Raw genomic sequence first — 17,210 nt, forward strand, 5'->3', positions numbered from 1 at the left:
GAGCCTTTATACCCTCACATTAGTCATGAGCTAAGGGTTGCCCCCCAAAAGAGGGTGACCTTGGATGAGATGATTCTTTTCAGCTGAGGCAATCCCTGAAGGGGGTTGATAACTAAGGAGTGTCTGCCAGCAGCTCTTCAGCAGCTGGGGAACATGTCCCACACAGGGCTAGATTCAGGGCAGGGTGCCAGTGCCAGTAGGAAATTGGAGCTCAATTAGAAAATGAAGAATGGAGCCAGTCTCAGGAGTCACAGGCAGGGAGCACATCTGGTGGGGATTGGAAGAAAGACTGCAGCTTGGAAGGCATTCAAGTTCCCAGAGCTTGCGCCAGGATTGTTGGTTTTCTGGTGTTAGGAAGCAACTGTAGAATAAGGGGAGGAATATATTGCCTACCTCTCTGATTTATCTTGGTGGACTCCCTAAGCCTCATTGAGACCACAGCCAGTTAGGATCTATCATGTATTCCTACAAAGCACAGATCATTCAAAAATATTTATGGAATGCCTATTAAGTGCCAGATCCTGTTCTACTATGTTCTAGAAATATGAGGTTAAATGAAAAAGACATAGTCCTTGCCCTAATGGAATTTATATCCATTAGGTTCTTAACCAGAATGCTCATTAAATTCACCTGCAGAACTACTTTAAAATGTTGGAAATTCTGATACAATTATCCTCAAAACTACTAAAATTTATATGCCCTAATTGATTTTAATGTGCAATCAGAATTGAGAACCCTTGCTTTAAACCATCAATTGAGGAGGTAGCCAACAGGTGCACACAACCCAAGTTCCCAAAGTCAGCTAACAAAATATACGAACCAGATACAAAGAAACAAAAGACTAAACAATAATTTCATCCAAAAATATGATTTCAATTTATCCTCTGTACCCCAGATTCAACACTCATCACCAAGTTAAAGTTATTGATACCTTATCCCTGGAATGGATGATCAATATTTTTCCTGATTGGTTGGGTTTACCAGTTGTGTCCTGTGTGTTGTATTTGACAGCACAACTAGAAATGCTTTGCACATATCAATAAACATCAGGACAACAAATCATGATCCAAATCACTTTGGCTGAAAACTGGCAGCACCATGGGCATTTGGCTCCTGACAATAAGTCGGCCTTTCTCTCTGAATTCCTGACTCCCGTGCCCAGGCACAGCATTTAATTAGTGTTTCAATTATCATTTAAATGTTTGCACATCAAGTTCAATAAAGATCAGGCAGATGAATCTGGGGACAAGTGGTTGTATCATCAATGATTTCCCCAGAGATATCTTATTTGAAGGTTAACAATTCAAGCAGAGGGCCTTTAAAAGTTGTTAATTGCCATAAATACTTTTTCGGCTGGCTGCAGCAATCAGCACTGCGAACAAGTGACTAGATCCTTTGATCTTAATGAACTCAGATTTTTTTTTTTATGCACCACAGCAGCTGGTTGGGTCCTAAGCTGCAGTTATCAAGAGCACAGAGGTCATCTCCTTCTAAACAATCATTCATAGTGGCTAAATTGTAATTACCCTTTATACAATTAGCCATCGATTCACTAGAACAGCTTCATTGCCTAGGATTTTTTAAAAATCATGCAAATAATGAAATTTGAATGGAAATGTTATAGAGTAAAGAGCCATGTTTATATCATTCTCAAAAGATGAAAGTAGAGAGGACACCTATGATCAAGTTGGCTATTAATATGACCTTATCTATTGTTGTGCTCAAAAGGTAATAATATTGCCTGTGATCCAAAGGAATGCAGAGGGTGGGAAAGAAGGAGAGAGGACCTAAATGGAATACCCACGCACAGCACTTCATCAGGACTGAAATGATTTTAAATTCTGTAAAGATTTAAAAAAGTGCATGTCAAGACCTTAATGAATGTTTAGAATGGACTTTCATTTAATTCTGAGTTGTCTTTCCCACAAGCCTTAATAGTTTTTTGGTTCATTTTCAACTCAGATTCAGTATGGAGAGGAGTGTTTAATAACCCACTTCAAAATGAGATGAAAGGATTTCAGAAAGCTGAAGACCCCAGAACCAAGGCAGATTACCTGGAAATTTCTCAAAATGGAATCCCTTATATTTTTTCAGAGCTTTGGGCTTTATTGTCTGAGCATCCAATTATTAAAGAGGGAAAAGAAACCACATCCTACAATGTATTTCACTCCCCCAGGAGTGATTTCTTCAAAATTAAGATTTACCTTTCTGTTTCAAGGCATGTTAACATCTAATATTTCCCAGGTCTTTTCAGGATTCTTCTAGGGCTTACCTACCTAGTTGCTGCTGCGGGAGTCTATCCAGCCCTGTGAAGGAATTAGCCTATTCTCTAATGCTGTTTTTTCTCAAGTCCAGGGGCCTCACACTCTGTTCTTCAGAACACAGAATGGGATGGGATCTTGAATTCTGAAGTAATCTTATGAATCATCAAGGCAAATTTCCTTATTTTATAGACCACTGAGGTTCAAAGTAGTTGATTGACTCTCACAAGACTCAGTAGTCTTGGGCAGGCAGTGGAGAAGGACTCCAGTTCTAGCGTTCGACACGCTGGCTCAGATACCAGCACCAATACCTATCAAGCATGGACTACTGCAAGGTGGCCAGACCTCTCCTGGGAATTCTTGCCTGCTTGGAGGGATAAGCCTCCTATGAAATTAAAGTCTAGAATAATTAGTGAAGAACAAAAGCCAAAGTCAGAAAGATAGTTTCAAAAAGTTGAAGCCCCTGATAGGTCCAGGGGGCACAGGAACTTAAGCTAGATAATTAGAAAGTGGTTCCTGTGGTTTATTTAAGGGGTACATCAAAGGCGGGGATAAGGTTTCAAGGGTGGAGTCTTGCAGTCAGCAGGTTGGTTGGCATCTTGGCAGGTCACCCCATCTCTGGTACTGTGTGGGACCTGTGGCAGAGCTTGAATTGTGGCAGGCTCACAATGTGTCCGGGTTGTCAGCCAGAGGAAATTTCCACTGGAAGTTCCCAGACACCAGATTCTCCTATTCACTAGGCTGCAATGCACGATATAGTCCACACACAGCCCACGGATGACTCTCAACAATGGACAAGTTCCTTAACCTTCCTGAGCCTCAGCTTTCATCTGTTAAAATAGTTACAAGACCAATCACAGTGGCACACGCTTGTAATGCCAGTGGCTTGGAAGCCTGAGGCAGGAGAATTGCAAAGCCACCCACAACAAAAGTGAGAGCCTGTCTCTAAATAAAATACAAATTAGTGTTGGAGATGTGTCTCAGTGGTTGAGTGCCCTTGAGTTCAACATCCAATACCAAGAAAGAAAGGGGGAAAAAAGCAGTTATAAGAATAGTACTCTTCCCTGCAAATATAGTGGAATCAAATGAGATAATACTGAAAAGTACTTAGCCCAGTGTCTGACTCAGTAGGACTTGATAAATGGTGACTGATATAATTAAAATTGGAACACAGATTAGAACCCAAGATGACTTTCAATCCATGATTCATTCTTTTTTTTGTCACATTGAACAAGTCTAGAATTGTACAGCTCTGCCACCAAAATTCTAGGCCTTCTTATTCCAGAAAGAACTCTGTTTCTTTCCTCTGTGTTTAAAGGTGGATGCCAAACTCCTCTGAAGAAGTGGGTTAAAAAAATGGTTGTTTCTTTAATGTGGTTCTTCCAAAATGTCTCAGCAAAAGCAAATGGAAGTGTGGCACTGCGTTGTGAAATTTACCCCCACTAATTTCTTGCCTATTTTCTTCTTAACAACACAGTTGGTCACAGTTTGTACCTCTGCCTCTTAAAGCATCTATTTCACAAGTTAATTATGTTCTCTGAAAAGGCAACTGGCACCTAGGGCGCAGAAAGGTACGATACAGCATGAAGTGGGAAGGTCATTCTGCCCCCTTCTGAAAATTGACATTGCCTTTCCAAAAGGTTATTCTTGGGTTCATTCATTTAGAAAATGCAACAACATCTTCATAATAAAGAAAGCCAAACAAAACACTAAGCGGCACAACTAACCTTGATTATGTTGTCAGAAAGAATAGCTCCTGAAGTGTGTCAAGCATGAAGAGCAGTTAAGGTGGAACATTTTCAATTTTCAACCCTGGTTCATACAAAATGAGTTTTTCTCATTTGATCTGCGTTGCTGTGAGTAACAGTGACTGTGCTGCCACCTCTGAGGAACTGATCACTGGGATGGTGGGAAGACAGTTCACAGACCATCCTTTGGTTCAGCTGTCACAAAGACTTTCAGGGAAACCCAGTGGTTGCCTGATTATGGGGAACCTCCAGGAAGCCTGCTTGGATACAAAGACAGAATGAAAACTGGCAGTGCCATTGTCAGTGTTCAGACACAGACAGAAACATTCGGAGAAAACCCCACTCCCACCTCTGTCAATTCAGAAGTGGGGGGAAAATAGCATGGAGCTCAAACGGGACCACCAAGACCCTTGAATCTTGGAATCTCCCTGACTCCCCACTTTGGAGGAGTTTTTGTATTGTGAATTAGAACTAAAAGAAGCTGTAGGTATAGAATCTGTGTGCCCTCTTCCACCTTGAACTTCTCTCAATTCTCCTCCCTCTTCTAGCTTGGTTGTCATGTTTTGCTGACCTTCTGCTTCCATATTTCTAAACTCCATAGAATGTCCCTCTCCCTCTCACTCTCATCACTGCAAAATTCTTCAACATTCACACCTCAGTTAGTTCAGTTGTCTCTTACTTGTTCTTTGTAACCAATTACTTTATGACCCAAACCATCTGGCGTTGTGATACATGATTGATCTTCCCTAAGTCATAACTTTCACCATATTGCCAGCCTGTGTGCAAACACATTGTTTCCTATTTTATTTAGGTATTCAAGTCTTTCTGTGTTGGAACAAACACAGCTTGGTTTCCACTACACATTCATCTTGCCAGGTCTTGTAATTGCTGCCTTCTTTCTTACCTTCAGGCTATTTGTAACTCTGTTTCCTTATTCCAAATTATCTATCTTGTTCCATTGTAATATGACTTCTGGAGGTTCCATTATGGGAAAGTAACTTTAGTCACTTCTGGATTCATCCTTGTGTCTTTTCTTCAGCAACTTCCCAGGAACATTTCCTTCCTAAAAGTTTCTCACTTTTTCTCCACCCTAAACTTTGGAATTCCATCCCTACTTCCCTTATAGAATGTGCATGTTCTCTCACTTTCCTTTTTTCTCCAAACTTTGTTCCTGAACATAACCAATCTCCTAAAGTAGCCTGAAATAGACACCAGAGTGGTCAGCAGTATTTTTAAGTATATAGAGTATATATATAATTTTAACCTCTAAAATTTGGAGGTTATGTGTGACAAACTTTTCTTTTTTTTTTTTAATATTTATTATTTTTAGTTTTTGGCGGACACAACATCATTGTTTGTATGTGATGCTGAGGATCGAACCCAGGCTGCACGCATGCCAGGTGAGCGTCCTACCGCTTGAGCCACATCCCCAGCCCAACAAACTTTTCTTAAACACCATGCCTTTATTAGCTAAAAATAAAGAAATGTTCTTAGATGTCAGACTTAAAAAAAAAAATCTCAAATCCAGAAATGGGTTATCAGAATTTGTCATCCCAAAATGAAAAATCACCATCTGTTTTCTTCCAAATCTGATGGCCTATAACTTGGCTTTCTCAGACCATGAGGAATCTTGAATCCTAGGCATCAAGGGAGTTCAGGTGCCAAGACCTGAAGAGTTTGTGGGTAACTGTAGGGAGAACTGCCTCACAGAGGGAGTGGAGGGGGGCATTCATCTGTCTCAGCCTTGGCTCTGTGTCAAGGGGAAAAAAGAAAAATGATCCCTCTAAAACCCTAGCTATAACTGCCTTCACATGAATTTGAGGCTGGAATTCTCAATAATCATAAGACCTCAAAGACACACACACTGAAAACTTAGTCTAAATTAGGAGTGGCAAACTACGCTCCACAGGCCAAATCCGTCTGCTGTCTGCTTTTGTGCTGCCCACTGCTCAAATGGTCTTCAGATGTTTAAACGGTTGAAAGAACAAAATTTTAAAAAAATACTTGCAACATAGAAAAATTACATGAAATTCAAATTCTGGTGACAAAACAAGGTTTATAGGAACATAATCCCACTAATGTGTGTGCATACTGTCTCTGGATCCTTTCACACTGCAATGGCTGGGTTGAGTAGTTGCAGCAGAAACTGTGTGACCTAAAATATTTACCATCTGGCCCTTTGCAGTAAAGATCACTGCCCCATAATTTAAAATAGTCCCCAGTTGTTAGAGTCTGTAAATAAGTCTGGATGGCGCCTGGCAAAATGCCAGAGGGAGTGGTTTGTGAAGTAACACCAGCGAGCCATTAAGTGTGGAGATTCCTTATTGGTTGACTGCTGTATCTAGTTTATGTTAATTAGATAAGCTGTGTGAAATGTATGAATATCGCTCCAGTCCTACAATAAACGGCTCCCACTCCTGCTGTATCAATCTACACAAGTTCCTCCTCACCCCCCGGTTATTTTGCTGCAGCCGGACTGCGGCACCCAGTTAGTAGGAGAAAATATGATTACTCCTTGGGGAGCAAACTTTAAGCACAAACCTTCAGGAATACCATAGATAATATGCTAAGAAATATAATCTAACAATAAAAGGGGGCACTGAAAACTCAAGAAATAAGAAACATGGGTGACAACTGAAACAACTGAATTTGAAAATCAGATCTACAAAGAGTGCAAAGACTCAAATTATCAGACACAAAGTATAAAGCAAATATGTTTGATCATATTTGTCTAAATCCACTTGAAAAAGCCTATGCAGTTATAGTAAGCATATATCATTTGTTCAGTGATCTCTTTATTTTTTATTTGCTCTCAGCTTTCTCAGTAGAGGATAATTGGTGGTAGGTTTTTTGGTTTTCCCATCTGCATTATAAATGCCATCCTTTTTGTAGAGCATAATATTAGGACTTAATTTCTAATGTTGTTTAAAATAGATCCTGGAAGAACTTGAACACCTAGGCACAATCCCAACACTGGTATTTCATTTGTTATAGATTAATAATAATAATAATTAATTGCCTTTAATAGAATTGGGAAATCTAGTCTATTGGAGGGCTGACCACCAGGAAGCACTAGAAACAGCAGTGATTGCTAACCAGGAGTTCCAAACTTGAGCTTAACAAGTCTCAGTTGAAATGCGAGATATCCACTTGACTTTCAAACAAGTCTGCTTCTTTCAAACTCCAGGTCTTCTTAGTTGGTGCTCCAGCTCATTCTCTTCCACCACATCTCCATGTAGCATTCTGTATTTAGCTTAAATGTCACTGTCTAATAGAGGAATCCTGAACACTCTTTTTAAAGAACCCCTATATATGCATTTTCTTCCACATTAACCTATTTAACTGTCTTCAAGGCAGTTCACACTACCCAAGTATTATTTATACTTATGAATACAGTCATTGTTTGTATCCCACCCCCAGAATGTAGGATGAAGGAGGACTGTCTTTGTCACACATACACATTATACAAATTGTCCATATCCCTAGGACTTATAAGACTGCCTGGCCCACAGGCAAATTAATATTTAATTAATGAATATCCTGCTTGAAAGGTTAATGTAGGGAAACCCATCATTTGTTGAAGATAAGTTAGAAATGATTGATTTTTGTCCCTCCAAGTCAATGAACTCTGATTTTACTTTCATCTCTACCTAAGAATTCAGGATGGTTGTGGCACATAGACTCCAGATTTATTTATTTTTAGCACTGAAAACCCAAAGAGAAGAGTTTTATAAGTTTTTAGGTTCAATTGCTCTTGAAGAGGGAATTCAATCCTTTCGGTATACACTTTCCTCAGTTGGGTGCTTGGATAAACTACAAATACGTGAACATTTCCAGGATTGTGAAAGAGCCCCAGCTAAATTTCCAATTGGCAGTGAATAAACGTCTCGTCTCTCCCATTTTAAGTGTAGTGAACACCTTTTCTCAACAAGGTCAAATTCATCAGTACACACCTGTGTGTATTCTAGCATTTTTGAAATTAAATTGGCCTGACTCTCGTTGCTTGCTTTTCTGACTGGAAGAAGAGTGTGTACTTGACATCTAATTATTACCCAGGCATTTTATTCCAGTTACTCTTGCCATTAACGGGTTAAAATTACAACTATTTTAATCATATGCTTGGATTAATAAGTGCAAGAGTAGATAGAAGCAGGGATGGTTAGCCTCTGCTTCATGATGTCCAGCATCTCATCTGAAAAGACTCAAAGACTGGGGGTCTTGATGATGGTTGAGGATGGAATCTTCTAGAGGCACCTTCATTCATATGTCTGGTGCCTGGAGGGCCAACCTGAGCACTGGCATGGGATCTACCCTAGTAACCTGACTTCCTCACACCATGGTGGCAACACAGTAGTCAGACTTCTCAAATGGTGGTTCAAAGCTCCAAAATAGAGTGTTTAAATGACCAAAGCAGATATGCCTCACACCTTATGGTCAGAGCAATTGAAAGTCCATCCATACACAGGGAAGAGGTTATAGACCTCAGCTGTCAATGGGAGGGTTGTCAAAGAATTCATAACCCATTTTTAAAACTGGTACACTCTGCTTTTCTCTAAAAGTCTCTCCTTTCTCAACATAGTCTGGTGTACTTAGCATTAAGGTTAAAAAACAAAAGCAAAAACTAAACCTCTATCATTTATTATCTGTGTAAATCTGGGAAGCTCATCTTTTCTTATTTCATCTGTGAAATAAAGGCACTAGACTTGATGATCCCTAGGTAGGTACCTTCAATCCAGATTTTCATTCCCTGATTCTAGTGTATATGATATTTCACCCAAAAATTCATATCTACCTGGAACCTCCAAATGGAATCGTATATGAAAACATGGTCTTTGTAGAGGTAGTTAAAATCCCAAGACTAAGTCATTCTAGACTTAGGATGGACCTTAAATGCAATTACTGAAATTAAAAATCTAACTTCTTACCCACTCCACAGGAATGAGTGACCTCATGAGCAAAGCACTAAGAAATTAAAATTACAGAACAGAGACACCAGGGTGGGAAGGGATAGTATGCTCACAATCTAAAACCTTAGTGCACCCAAGTCACTTTTAAAATGATTTGTTGCTGTTTATCTTGGGCATGAGCAAGAAGTGAGGTGATGGAGAAGTCTTAGTATGTGGAAGGACTCAGATAAGCTCTAATTCAGCCTCTAAAGTCAGGTCCACTATAAAAGCCTGCTCCTTGAAAAGATACCCAGCATGGCACAACTGCAAAGTCAAGGTGCAACTATCTGTGCTCTCTGGACATGGAAAAAAAGAAAAAAGGACCACATAGAAAAATGAAGTCAAATGCATTAAGCATATTTCTTTAAAAAACTGCTTTAGCAACTGAAGAAATGAGAAATGAAATAAAATGAATGCAATAAGTCATAAATAATCTACAAGTAAATCCTGACACTGCAAATGATTTCCATTTGACTTTTTAAGACTTTACATGTTGCCAAAGGCTGTCTGCCCCTTTGTGGCTTGAAGGGTGCTTCTATTCCCTTCTCCCAAAATTCATGCATCTCCCTCCCCAACCCCATGATGGCTGAGTCTGAAAATGTGTAGTATCTCTCAGGAGAGCTCTCCCTCCCTGATCTCACATTCCATTTAAATTTCTAATTTGCCAAAGCTGAGAGAGAGAGAGAGAGAGAGAGAGAGAGAGAGAGGCCTCAAGACAAGCTGAATTGAGAAAGTCAAAGTGAATAGTAATAAGAGGTTCCATTACAGCCCATACATTCTTCTTATCTGAGTGACAAACACACTCATATAATTTGAGTTTCTGTCCTCGTTTTACTTCGAAAGTGATTAGAAGGCCTCAATATATCTTGAAAAAAGCAACTTCCCCACGGTATTCCATGTAGATCATATGCTAAGCTAACCTAAAAGGAGAAATTTTGTATTAAAAGATTAAAAGTTACCTTCCCTAAAGCCTGAAAGCTAATGCTGAGTTGCAGAAGGTACTGCTAATCTGCTATTTAGAATATAAAGCCCTGCACCATTAAGAGGCTCCTTTTTGTCATTTGCGCAAATCATTTTTACATAGATTGTGGGGGAAAGGGAACACATGTAATAAGGACATTAACTTTTACTTTACAAGACAGAAGTTCACAAGGGGAACAGTAAATGAGCTGAGCTGTTTATCACAGGGCTTCAACTGAAGATAAGCAAAAACGACTGGCCAGCACAGCAGGCAGCTCAGTGTCTTCTGAGCCTCCGCTCTGAGTTCTCTAGAAGCTACCGAAATTAAGCCTTTCTGTTCTTGTTGTGGGCTAGTTGACTTTGCACCAGGTCGAAGCAATGATCTGTATAATTGCAAACCCTCCCCTATTACCAGAGCCTGTCACTTCAGAAACTGATGTCCGGGCACAAAGCCAGAGTTTGGTTTCACCTTAGTTTTCAGTATACTCTGTATTGATTAAAGGAAATATATTATGTTGAATAAAGGAGGGAGAGAGGGAGGAGTTGGTGAGAGGGAGAAGGACGAAGAGAAAGCAGGAGAGAGTGTGTGTAAGGGAGATGATAGGAGAGGTAGAATGAAAACTGAGAGGGGAGATTGGATGAGAAGGTGAAATCACTTTAAAGAATATGGTGTCCGCATTGTTTGGAGAATAGCAGTGTAAGGACATAGAGCAGATTTCCTTCCAACAAAGAGTCTACTTCCCCATGTTTTCCATCAAAACTTGTACTCAGCTCCCCCTACTTGAGAGGAGACTCCACCTTGTTGCAATGAATCTCTATGAGAAAGCATGGAATACTGGCTCTGGTGCTGACCCTGGTGAATGTCAAGAGGATTGAGGGACAAAGTTTATAGGAGTGTCCAGTCACTTGCCTGATGTAGGCTTCTCAGAAATCTGTGAATGTAAGAAAGCTGCTGCATAGAGCAGAGGAGCAGAGCCTCGCATATCATAGAATTCAACAAATACTTGTTGAATTAACTGAGTTGAAATAAAATATATTCTGTGTGCAATAAGAATGCATAAATTAATTTTTAAATCATTAAAATAAGGCATAATCTTGAAACTAACTCTTATTCAATAATTCTATTACTAGAGTTGTAGGACAAAGATCCCAGCTCTGGGAATCCCAACAGACTAGATATGGCCACTGTCTCTCTATGCCAATCAAAGAGCAGTGGAGAAGGAAATAAAGGAGCCTTAATCAGTGTAGCCACGCTGGGAAGAACAGGAAAGGTCTAGTGAACTAGAATCTATCTTTAAGGGTTGATGAGATCTTTAAGGTTTTATAGAAAGGAGAACAAAGGCCGAAGTCCTGGGTTTGTATAGCTGGGGAGTTGACATAGTTGGTCAAGCAGGTAATCTTGGTCATGCCATGGTCTGGTTGACCATTATCTCAGAACTGGAGCTGGGAAGTTCCAGGAAAGTCATCATTGCTTGAGGGGCTGATGGGATTCTTATCCAGAGATGATTGCTCCTGCTGGGAGGAAAGCCCTGGTTCCTTGCATGGAGTAATTGCCTTCTCCTAGAGGGGCTATCTTATCTCAGGGGATCTGTCTGTAAGGCTTGCTGTTGCCTGAGGTTGTTCTGGTCCCAAGTCATGAAAATGTTTTGCAGTCAGACCTGTTTATTCTTGGAATTCAAGGTAACTAAAGAAATAAATGACCCAGGATAACTCAGACGGGAGGAAAAGAAGTTAAAGAAGTCAAAATGAACCCAGAGAGGGACAAAATTGAGTTAAGTCAGTGACTAGACATTTTTTAGTTTGAGGGATTGTTTAATTATTACTATTTCTTAGAAATTGTCTTAAGACTGAATCCCCTAATCTGTTTCTCTCCTGTATACCCACAGAAAAAACTCTCCTGAACCATGAATATTTTGAGGTTCTGTGACTTTTGGTGGCTCTCTACATAAAGAAGTTATAAATCTGGAAAAAAAAATACAAAATACACACAGAGAAGCAACAAGACAGAAAATGGCATAAAAAGAACATCATTCTCGTGGTATGTTCTGCTAAACCTCTTCTTATGGATAATTATCACCCTTTATTCTTGAGATTTGCACTCAAAGAATAATTGTCATCTTAAATCATGCAAGCATGCATCATTCATTATTTAAGTTGCAAAGTAAGTGCACAGAAAACCGTAGCGTGGGAAGGTGCAATTCAACCTTGGTGGAGGGAGGGGGCATGAAATAATAATGTGGTGGGTGTGATCACAACTCAGTACTAAGTCATTCTGCGAGATTCACTTCTTTTGAGAAGTATTTATAAACTACAAAAATCTCTGAAAAATTGAAATGATAGTCTATGACTCCTGGAAGCTCTGTTGTAACAGGGCTGCTCCTTTGGAGTTTCCCCTCTTTCTGTCTCCCCTTCCCTTTGCCCTTACTTAATCCCTTTGCAAGGTTTACATCCTCTCCCCTTTGCCCTGTATTCTAAATTCTAAAGAGAAGCCCCACCTAAATGGTTAAATGTGAACTACTAAATCTTTAGGTTGCAGCCCTGAGTCCCCCAAAATGGATCTTTAAGAAAGTAGCTCCTCTATCTTTTCAAGATTGCCAAATCTTGAATAAACCTGATTCATTTCAACCAACTTTCTCTCCCCAATATTGGCCTCCATTGGCAGGCAGCCCAGAACTATCCTGGTAACATTCTCATAGGCTGCTGCCATCTTTTCCCTTTGAGAAACATTAATCTATCGCCCTCTTAATTTACTTTTGTCCCACGGTGATAGTCAGCCCACAATGAATGCAGAAAATAATCAGATGATCAATACTAGTTTGTCAGCAGCAACAAAATTTTAATCACAGACGCAGGATTAGGGAAGAAGCAATAACGCAATTACTCAGGCTGCTGAGTAATTCAGACAATGGCTCACCAAACTCAAACATATTCTGCCTCTTTACCCAAGAAAGGAGCAACACTGCACCTCATAGCCCTTGAGTGGAGAAGATGTCTCTTCTGTATCCTCCTTAGAATCTCCAGGGTGAGCAGGTGCATGGCTTGCACACCTCAATAGCTACATATTTATCTTTAATAGATCCTTTCAATTCTCAATGTGCATGCACATATATTAACTCATTTGAACTTCTAGCCCTTTTGCTCTCTCTAAATGAAGAAAGACTCAGAGATAATAAGTGGCTTGCCCAAGACTGCATGCTCAGTACGGAGGGGATGTGGCCCAGCAATTCAGGTTTCCTCATTTTTTGCCCTTGGCTGAACAAGACCCATGAAGTTGCTCTGAAAAACAGCATTTTAGACTGCACAATGGATAATAATAAGAATAATAATCCTTTATCTGGACAAGATCAGTAAGGAATGTAGCTGTGGGTTAGTCTCCTGGCCTGGGTTATAAACTTAAAGAATAATGAGATTGCAGATTACTACCAACAGAATAATTATCTGCTTTTTCAGAAAGACTTGGTATCCTCATTTGCAAATTGATGGAGGGAGGGAAAGAAGTCAGGACAGATTCCCTAGTTTCACAAATCAAAGTAATTAGGTACACATTTTAGTGGATGAAATCTTCTTAAAACTTTAGACAATATACTAGTGTTTTCTAACTTGTGCCCACCCTAGTTAAACATATTATTGCATAGTTTTCTTGATAAATAGGGAAGAAAGCAGTTGTAATTTTTTTTAATGTTCCATTCCTCTGCCCATGAAAATAGATAACTAACAGCTTTCCACAAGAATGAGCGGAGGCCTCATTGGAACATCTTCCCTCTCACCAATCAGGAAGCCTCTTCACCATGACTGAACTCCCTCCTCATGCATCCTAAACCACTGCTTCATCTCACTCTGCTTCCATTGTAGTAAACTTCTGTCTAGCTTTTCATCAGTACTTCAGTTGGCTCACCTATTACAACATTTATTCAGAATCCCAAGATGTGTGTTAGACATCAAGGGTGCAAGAATGACCAAGGTATCCAAACTGATTGAATTTACTGTAAGAATGGAGGAAAATGTATATGTTTTGTATAAAGTCGCTACTATCAGTGAAAGTTGTGTAGGCTTTTTGTTTTGTTTTGTCTATCCATCTGGAGATGGGTGTGCCCCAAAATCAATAATCAGTTTTGCTGATTATCCATAAGCAGTTTTCCATTCCTCACCCTCAGCCAGAGGGGTCAAAGCTTGAAGTGCCAAATCTGGCAAGACTAAACACTTAGCAACCCTAATTATATGTAATAAAGTGTAAGATATGGAGTCTTATAAAATCTTAAATTATAATAAAGTAGGAATTTACTTCAGTAGGCAACTTCAAGCTTTTTAGCAAATGCATCATAGAATGCCTATTAAAGTTTCGTTTTGTCAATAGATTATTATTTTGTCTGGATGGTAGCTAAATACATTGGTCTCTGATCAATAATAACTCTAGGGTGATTAGAGATTTTTTTTTTCCAAGTTACATTCCTTTTGAAGTTTATTGCTGGTAACTTACTTTGCTAAAGCAAAGGAAGATGGGATTAAGTCACACACAGAAACACATATTCCCAACATCAAGGTCTCACTTGAATTCCTTATTATATTAACTTATTTGGAAGTACATGTGGCCCAGAAGCTGTGTCCTTTATTCCTTCACTTTTATTAACTTAAATTTTATTTATTGCTAAAAGGAATCTTATATGATTTCAATACAATGTTCAGTGCTCTCCTATACCTAAAATTGAAGTTTAAAAAATTTAGAGAAGAAAGAACAATTTTATCCCTACCCAGGATGACACAATTACTACAATTAAACATTATTTTGGCTCCCAGCTTCCTTGAGGCCAAGGCAAAATTAAACAATAATATTATATAATTTTTATTTAAAAAAATTAAAACTTCGCTTGTGAAATCATTTTTGTGCTAAAAAATCCTGGATGACTGTTTTCCATTTTCTTTATTAAAAATAAAACAGTAAGCAACAGAGTATGAAAAATGAAAAATAATAGCTTTTGTAGATGCCACTGAAATAGTCTTAAAATAGACCTTCCTTATATCAAAAATTAGTAAAAATCCATAGCATAAAGTTAAAATTTGACATGAAACTAGTTTTGTGGGAAGTTAAGAAAGCAGCCCTGGTGTGTAACATCTTGACGATCTTAACTTCATATAAAGGGTTTAAAGAACTTAGAAATGAAGATGTCTTTCAGTTTGTCTCTTTCATCCATGATTTGTCAGCTGTACTTTGAGTAGATACATTATAGGGACCATGTCAAGAGCAATCTCTTTTAAACATGACTAAAATTCTGACTTTCTGTGCAGCTGATTGATAACAGTCCTGAGTTTTTGATGTGAACTTTTTTGAGGTTGACTTTGAAAAGAAAAATACAGGTGAGATTCCCTAATGTTTATTATGGGTTGATAACTTGGACGGTTCCTTATGGTACCATAATCAGAATGAGTTGTTCTATTCAAGAGAGTAATTCAGTTCATTAACTACATCAGACACTATGAAGGGAAAAAAAAAATCCCAATTTTAGCGTAAGCAATGTATGTGTTCTGCATCAAGTCATCATTAAGAACTCATTTATTTTCAAAAGACCAATGAGCTCCAAGATACTGTCAAAGAATTGGGATCTTAAAATTAGAAGATGTTCCTTCCATGCTATTATATGATTTGAACACCCTAGTGGCAGATACCTAAATGAGATATCCTATCTAATCAAAGCACTCTAAATAGAAGAATGCTCTTCTATACAACGTTCTGTAACAATTACTTCTGCCTACCCTCTAGCTACAATCTCTTTTACTCTCTGTCTCATGCAGAATATGCATAATAAAGAGAGAACATCCATTTCAAGCCACTCCAATTTCAAATTTTTAACTATGCCACTGGCATGCGAAGTCTAATGCACCTACATTGCTTCAACACAGAGAGCTTGTAACACTATTGCTTTTTGTGGTATCAATAATGCGATTATGGTATTTTTCTCTATGGACTTAACACTTGTCTCCTTCTTCTACTTAGATGGGACCTAATCCATCTGTTATATGAATCTTCATTGCCCTGGCTTCTAAAGTTCAGTGCTATGCACTACTGTCCTCACCCATCCCAGGTTATGCCTGGACAGAATATAGATGAATATCCTGACTAATGCAACCAATCCATGACCTGTATTCTCCGGTATAAGTAGAGGAGTTGGCCCCATAAAATTGTCTCTCCTAAGACTCTAAGATAAAGCATGAAATATATTGTTTGTTGATACAAATGTTAGACTAGAAAAATCATAAAAAAAATGGAGGATGTCTTAGCAATTTGGGCATGGGGAAGGCTCTATGCAGTTGATGGATGAAATAAAGTGAATATTTAAAGAAAGAAGGACAAAGAGTATGTACATAGACGGTCTGAGAAATAGATATCAAGCTCTGAATAATGAAGATAACAACTTTCATTTCTGGTGACATTTTGTTTCCACAAGAAGAAAATAGGGTTTTAAAAAAAAAGTGTTCCAATCCTTGGTTCCCTATCAATCTGATTTGATTGGATTTCTGTTTCTTAAAAATGAGATACTCCTTCCTGAAGAGAAATGAATATATATTCCCAGTTACAGATAGAGGTTCTAAGCTACAGAATGACATTCTCAGTGTGTTAAAGACACTGTTAGTCATAGGTGCATTAGCAATTGAAATCCTCCCAGCTAAGTTCCATTTTATATTGATGAATTTCAATGACACACATTGCTTTATACATATATATACAAAAAAGGGAACGTAGCTGGTTAAAAGAGTTTAACCATGATTCCATGCAGCTTATGTGGATCAGAGTGCAAATATTTACAAATATTTACAATTATAAAGAATTAAGTGCTCCAGGCTCCATGACTCATGCCTATAATCCCAGTTACTCTGAAGGCTGAAGCAGAAGGATCATAAGTTTGAAACCAGCATGAGCAATTTAGAGAGACCCTATCTCAAAATGAAACCAAAAGGGCTGTGGATCAAAACCCAATATCACAAATCTGAAAAAAAAGAGCTGAGTAATATAGTTCAGTGGCCCTGGATCCAATCCCCAATGTGTGTGTGTGTGTGTGTGTGTGTGTGTGTATAAAGCATTAAGTGCATTTAGTGTGCACATCACCAGGGGCTAGGTTAGGTTTCATGGTAAGGTGCTGATCCCATATGTTAACTTCTCCCAGTTTCATGCTCCTGATAACCAGGGACTCAGACTGATCTGAGGAAGCATCACTGTTGCGCAGTGCTGAGAGCCTTTAGCCAAGTAGGTATGACAATTTCCTTGCCAGCGTACCCCATGTTGCTTAGAGGAAGGACTCGTG

Source organism: Callospermophilus lateralis, chromosome 10, assembly GCF_048772815.1.
Source record: "Callospermophilus lateralis isolate mCalLat2 chromosome 10, mCalLat2.hap1, whole genome shotgun sequence".
Lineage (NCBI taxonomy): Eukaryota > Metazoa > Chordata > Mammalia > Rodentia > Sciuridae > Callospermophilus > Callospermophilus lateralis.